The following is a 6,251-nucleotide window of genomic DNA, read 5'->3' on the forward strand; positions in this document are numbered from 1 at the left end:
ATATATATAGTTATTAAGCTTGCAAAACGAATGGTGTTTTTATTTTTCCTGTATAGGCAAATAAACAGTAACTAGAAAAAATATTCAAAGCACTTACCGACCTTGAATAAAAATTATTGTGTTTGATCTTTGAACTCCCTAAAATATGAACTGCATAAACTAAGTTTTCGATAAAACCAATAGATGGTGTTAAATGCAATGTAGGTACCATTACTACATACATTTTTTACATTGATGAAAACCCTTTAAATTGAGTTATGTGAGCATCTTTTTCTAAGTCAAAATAGATTTAATTAATGATAAATAGCCTATTATTTATTAAGAATATCATGAGTAGATAATATCAATGGTGGGCATTAACTTATTGTTAAAAAATTAATTTTTTTTTAATTTTTTAACTTAACTAGTTAATTATTTTTGTTTTCAACTTATCAACTTATTCAGTTAAATTTTTATCGTTTTAACTTAACTTTTTAAAGTTAATTATCGTTATGGTGCAGTTAAGTTAATTTTAATTTTTTTTTATATATCACGTGGAACCAACAGAAAACTTATTCTTTCGATTTTGGTAATTTATTTTTCTTATGTTATAATATCATCAATTCATAATAATCAGATTAAATTTTAATCTTCACTAGTAAATAGTATTAATATTAGAATACTGATAAGCGTCTTGGTAAATATTTGTATAAATTAAAATACTTGGGCAAGTTATGACTTATGTTTATTGTGACTTGAAAAAAAAAATTAACTTTTTTTTTAACTGAGTTAAGTTAATTTTATTTTCTATCTTAACTTTTAACTTATCTAGTTAATTTTTTTTTTTCGTAACTTTTAACTTAAAAATGAAGGTAATTTTATTGAACTAACTTAACTTGCTAAAGTTAATTTTTTCCATTAACTTTCCCACCTTTGGATAATATACTTATATAATATTGGTTATTACGTTAGTTATGTGTATGCCGAAGTAAATGTTTATTTTCCGAAATATGTGCACATATTTGAACTAGATATATACTCGTACTATATAGATAAATGTTTGTCGATACGAATACGAACTTTTCTCGTGTAAACACATAAATCAAGATGAATAAAAATTATAATTGGACACAGTAGATCAGCCCAATCAACCCATGGTCCATGGATTCCTCATGGTCCTAATAAAGCTTGTAGCCAACAACTCAAGGTCAATAGGATCTATCAATGCCATCATCACCATTGGTTCCAACCCAGACCAGAACGAGAAAATCTTAAAATTCCTAAAATTAAGTAATCTAATTAACCAAATTTAATTTTTTTTTTTTTGAAATGTGTGTTAGAATGTGCGTACTTACCATAATTAGAAATATTACAAGATTACTTTATGTCAACTATAATGGATTTATCTGCCAACTGCCAAGTTTGTATTTTTGATCAATAAAAAAATAAAAAATATTATTGATATAATATTATACCTACTATAATATTATTCTGCAATATGAATAATAGTAGGTAGGCTGGTACTAGGACAATTTAGTTGTAATTTCGGAAGTTTTCCATTTTATTCAATAAAATGAAAGATTACTTTTTTTTTTTTATTATTATTTTTTTTTTTCAAAAACAATCTGTACAACAAGCACATTTAGTAATTTTGATATAGAATATATACATAATTTTTTTTAAAAAAACAACAACTTTTAAGGAAGTCATCCATTGGTAACACCTAAGAACTTATAGTTGGATTTAGATCACTTAAGGAGATCTCGATTCCAATTTCGTTTGAGCCTTCGAGGGGGGTTGCCTGAGATATGCAATGAAGCCATATCTTTAATGAGAGGATTAGTACTGGAGTTGAGTTGGGAGTGGAAACGGTGGTACTGAATTTTGGCGTAGTCGTTGACATTAGTTACTTTGAGGTCGTTGTGATTGTGAAGTGACAGGTTTGTCATGTACCATGGAGCACCAGTTAAAGTACGTAGGGCAATGTTTTGGAAAGATTGGATGGGGCGAATGTTTGAGGGTTTGACCATCCCCCATATTCGAATACCATACAACCAGACAGGTCTGATAATTGTATTATACAATAACATTTTGGTTTTTAGATTAATTTTAGATTTAAGAAGAGGTCGGAAGAGATGGAGTCTACTGTTGGCAAGTTTCCTTTTGTTTTGGAGATGGGGTTTCCAAGTTAAACGTTTATCTAAAATTATACCTAGATACTTTGTCTCGTTCGAGATAGGTATACTTTTGTCTTTAAGTTTGATGGTAGGGCAAATGCCAGGGCGTAGAGCGAAAGTGACTTGGGAAGATTTACTCTCGTTTATACTAATCATCCAGTTATTGGCCCAGTTATCTATAAGATTTAAATGTTCTTGAAGGTGTTGTGCAGCTATTGTTAAAGATTACTTAAAGTGAAATCCGCGCGATTTGGCTTTAGACAGTTTTGGTGATCAATCATATATGTATAGTACCTATTGTACTTATAATATTAATATTAACATTTACCTAAAGGTACCATTTTTAGTTTCCATCGCTAGTGGAATATATAGAAATAATTTTTGGGGTGGGCTACATAGCAACTAAAATATTATCTTTAGCACCTAAATGCTACTATATTATATATTTAACAGTTACGACTGTTAGGGGACTGGATCCCACTAGGCCATACACACACCATTACATTACAGTGCTTTCTCCCCCCAATAATTTTAGCTGTAAATGTTAAGAACAGTACTATGAAATTACTGAACGATACATACAGAAGCAATTTATAAACACAATTGTTGATGAAATCAGAAATAAGTATGGTGATTATGACGAGCATGTGATTTTTTGGCGCTTGAGTATTGATATTAATATTAATATCTGACCTATTATAATATACTTTATTACAATTAATTATTATTTTAATTTATATATAGGTACCTAGGTACTCGTATACCAGCTATTTAATCTATTGTGTGATTAAAAGAATAAAGAAATATGTAGTTTTAAAATTTCATGGTTTCATGCTTCAGTAACTGCAACAGGGGTTGGAACCTGCGGCTCTTTAACATGTAATCTGTCAATCTGTGGCTCTTTGAAAAATGCATCAATATATTGACCCGTAAAATACAAATTTTATTTTAAAAAATGGTTTAAATACTACCAGACACGGATCAAGAGCAAAGATCTGGGGGGGGGGCAAACATTTTTTACAACACAAATACAATTATAATATATTATATAACATACGTTATTTTTAATTTAATAATATTGTCATTATAGTATAGATAATCAATGTAATTAATAAATTATTTATTAGTTAATATATAAAAGGACAATGTGAGAAGAAGTTTCGATTTTTTTAATTTGTTATTTAATATTTAATATGAGAAATAATATGTCTGGGGGGGGGGGGGTTAGTCCTCTAGGCTCCCCTGGACCCGTCCCTGAATACTACAACTTACTACGGCTACAAAAAAAAAAGCGGGTAAGTCGTGGATGTCACTCTGCTGTACAGTAGGTTACTGTAATGGATAGTATTAAATTTGAATGCAATGATAGGTATCATTGTATACGAAAAACGATTCTGAACGGAGATGATTTGTCAGTCTATGATATATTATATTTAAATATTGTCATATATTCTATTTTGAAACAAATATTTTATTTTTCAATTAAGACGCATTTTGCATAAGGCATGGTTAATCAATTAGTGTAGTTATCATGTAGTTATCATAATTCATAATACCTTATATTATCATAGATATACATAAACCTGGTTTGAGGATAAATCGTTATCATTACACGATTTCATAAAAATTTAAAACTCAAACGCTCAAAACATTTTTCCGATAATAAGAATGACGCTTCAAATTTTCTTTATAGCTATTTGAAGCAAAACTTATGGAAAACTTATTGTTGAATTTTATAACCTTAGATAAAGATACAAACAATATTATGAATTTTGAACTACAAAAAAATTCGTAAATATTCATGGTTTTGACGAATTTTCGTCAATATTTGAAATTCAAATGCTTATAAAAATTTAATTTGCATTTCCGGTGGACATTTTTTTTGTGATAAAGATTGAAAAACTTGTAAGGAATCTTATATTAAATTTTTAAATCTGAGTTTAAAAAAGAAAATTTTTTATGAATTTAAATTTAAATAATTTAAATTTCTAGCTTAAAATAATTTGTGAATTTTTGTGATTTTTACGTATTTTGTCAAAATCCAAACTTTTAATGCTTATAAAAAAAAATTGTAACTATGAATTTATTTTATTTTTCAACTGCTATTATAATAATATGTTAAGAGCCTTGTATTAAATTTTCAAGATTTTCTTCCTAAAAAATAAATTTTTATCGATTTTAATTTAAAAAAAAAAACTAATAATGATTGAAAATTGCATATACCTATGAATAGTTCAATTTAAGTCAATTTTTTAAAAATATTTCATGGTGGATAGAAAATAGGTACTTATATAAACATTCGGTGAAAATTTCATGTATCAATGGTCCATCGTTTTAAAGTTACATAAAAAATCAAAATTGATTTTGTCGAAAACTAATTGAACGTAAAATGTCCTGTTTTTCCGTGAATTTTTAGTTTGTTTATCCCGATTATTTTTTTACTTTTGATCCCCCAAAGTATCAACTAGATTCACTTTCTGATTTAACAAGGTACTGAAGTTAAAAGTCAAAGCATTTTTACTGCCCCAAAACGTAATGACAAACACTCAAAAAAAAATATTCATGGTTTTGACGAATTTTTGTCAACATTTGAATTTCAAATGCTAATAAAAAAAAATTGTGCCTATGTATTCTTATAATTTTTATTCACTATAAGAATAACTTATGAGGAACTCTGTATTAAATTTTCAAGTATTTTGAAAGGGCCAAAAAAATTTTATCGACACTTCAAAAAAAAATCTTCAGACAGTTTGAAAATTTCAGTCGTCTATAAATATCTCAAAAAAAGTCAAAATATTTTGAAAATTAAATCATGTAAAGAAAATGCCAATCTAAATAACTGATAAAATTTTCAAGTATCTGCGATGACTTATACTTTTTGAAAAATAACAAATATTTAAAATCGTTTGAGGATAAATCGTTATCGTTACGCTATTTCGTAAAAATTTAAAATTCAAACGCACTTAAAATTTTTCCTATAACGATGCTTCGAGTTTTCTCTATAGCTACTTGAAGGAAAACCTATGAAAAACTTAGTGTTGTATTTTTAATCCTTAGTTATAAATGCAAAAATTTTATGATTTTTCAACTTCAAAATTACCTGCAAATTTTCGCATTTTCGACAGATTTCGTAAAAATTTAAACTATAAACGCTTATAAAAAAAATTGTGAATAACGATTTTTAATTTTTTTAAGCTACAATAAGAACAACTTATAAGGAACCTTGTATTAAATTTTCAAGTTTTTTTGGTCGTCCAACATTTTTTTACCGACACTTAAAAAAAATTCTCAAAAAAATCGAAAATTTCAGTGGTCTAAAAATAACTCAAAAAAAGTCAAAATTAAACTATATATATATAACACTAACATAAACATTTGGTGAAAATTTCAAGTATTTACAGTGATTAGTTTTTGAATTACAACCATATAAAAAAATCAATTTGGTCGAAAACTGGTTTTGCGTAAAAATTCCAGTTTTTCTGTCATTTTTGTTTTTGTTTTGTTTTTCTCGATTTTTTTGAAAACTGTTGGAAAGTGTTTACTTTTGACCTGTATAATGCACCAAAGATATTCAATTTTACATCGGAAACCAACCCCCAAAGTTTAAAATCGAAGCATTATTTCGACTAGTTATGCTGTACACAGACACACACAAAAAAAAAAAACACATCATTGTAAAATCAATACATTCATCACTATTCGTTCAGAATCTAAAATTGTTTGGTTCCTAGACCGAACAACCACTGCGGCTCTCTAAAGATCATAGTTTAGTAACTTTTTAAAAAGAATGACTCTTTCGTATGAAAAGGTTCTTGACCGCTGGTATACAATATATTACTATGTATATAGTTACCATCAGATACCAACTACATGATATCTATGTAGCTATATATCTATATTATGACCTACATGTAATAGGTACCCAATATATAATTTTAAATTACACCGGAAAGATTTAAATTCTTACATCTATTATTGACTAAAAAAAAAAGGTTGTAAAATTGTCTGCCATCGGTGTCATCTTAACCAAACACATATAATAAAAGTCTTAAGAGCATGAAAACCTCAGTCAGTTTTTTGACACCATTAACTATG

The sequence above is a fragment of the Diuraphis noxia genome, unplaced genomic scaffold (genome assembly GCF_037042655.1).
Source record: "Diuraphis noxia isolate RWA-SAM2 unplaced genomic scaffold, SU_Dnox_SAM2 contig0004, whole genome shotgun sequence".
Lineage (NCBI taxonomy): Eukaryota > Metazoa > Arthropoda > Insecta > Hemiptera > Aphididae > Diuraphis > Diuraphis noxia.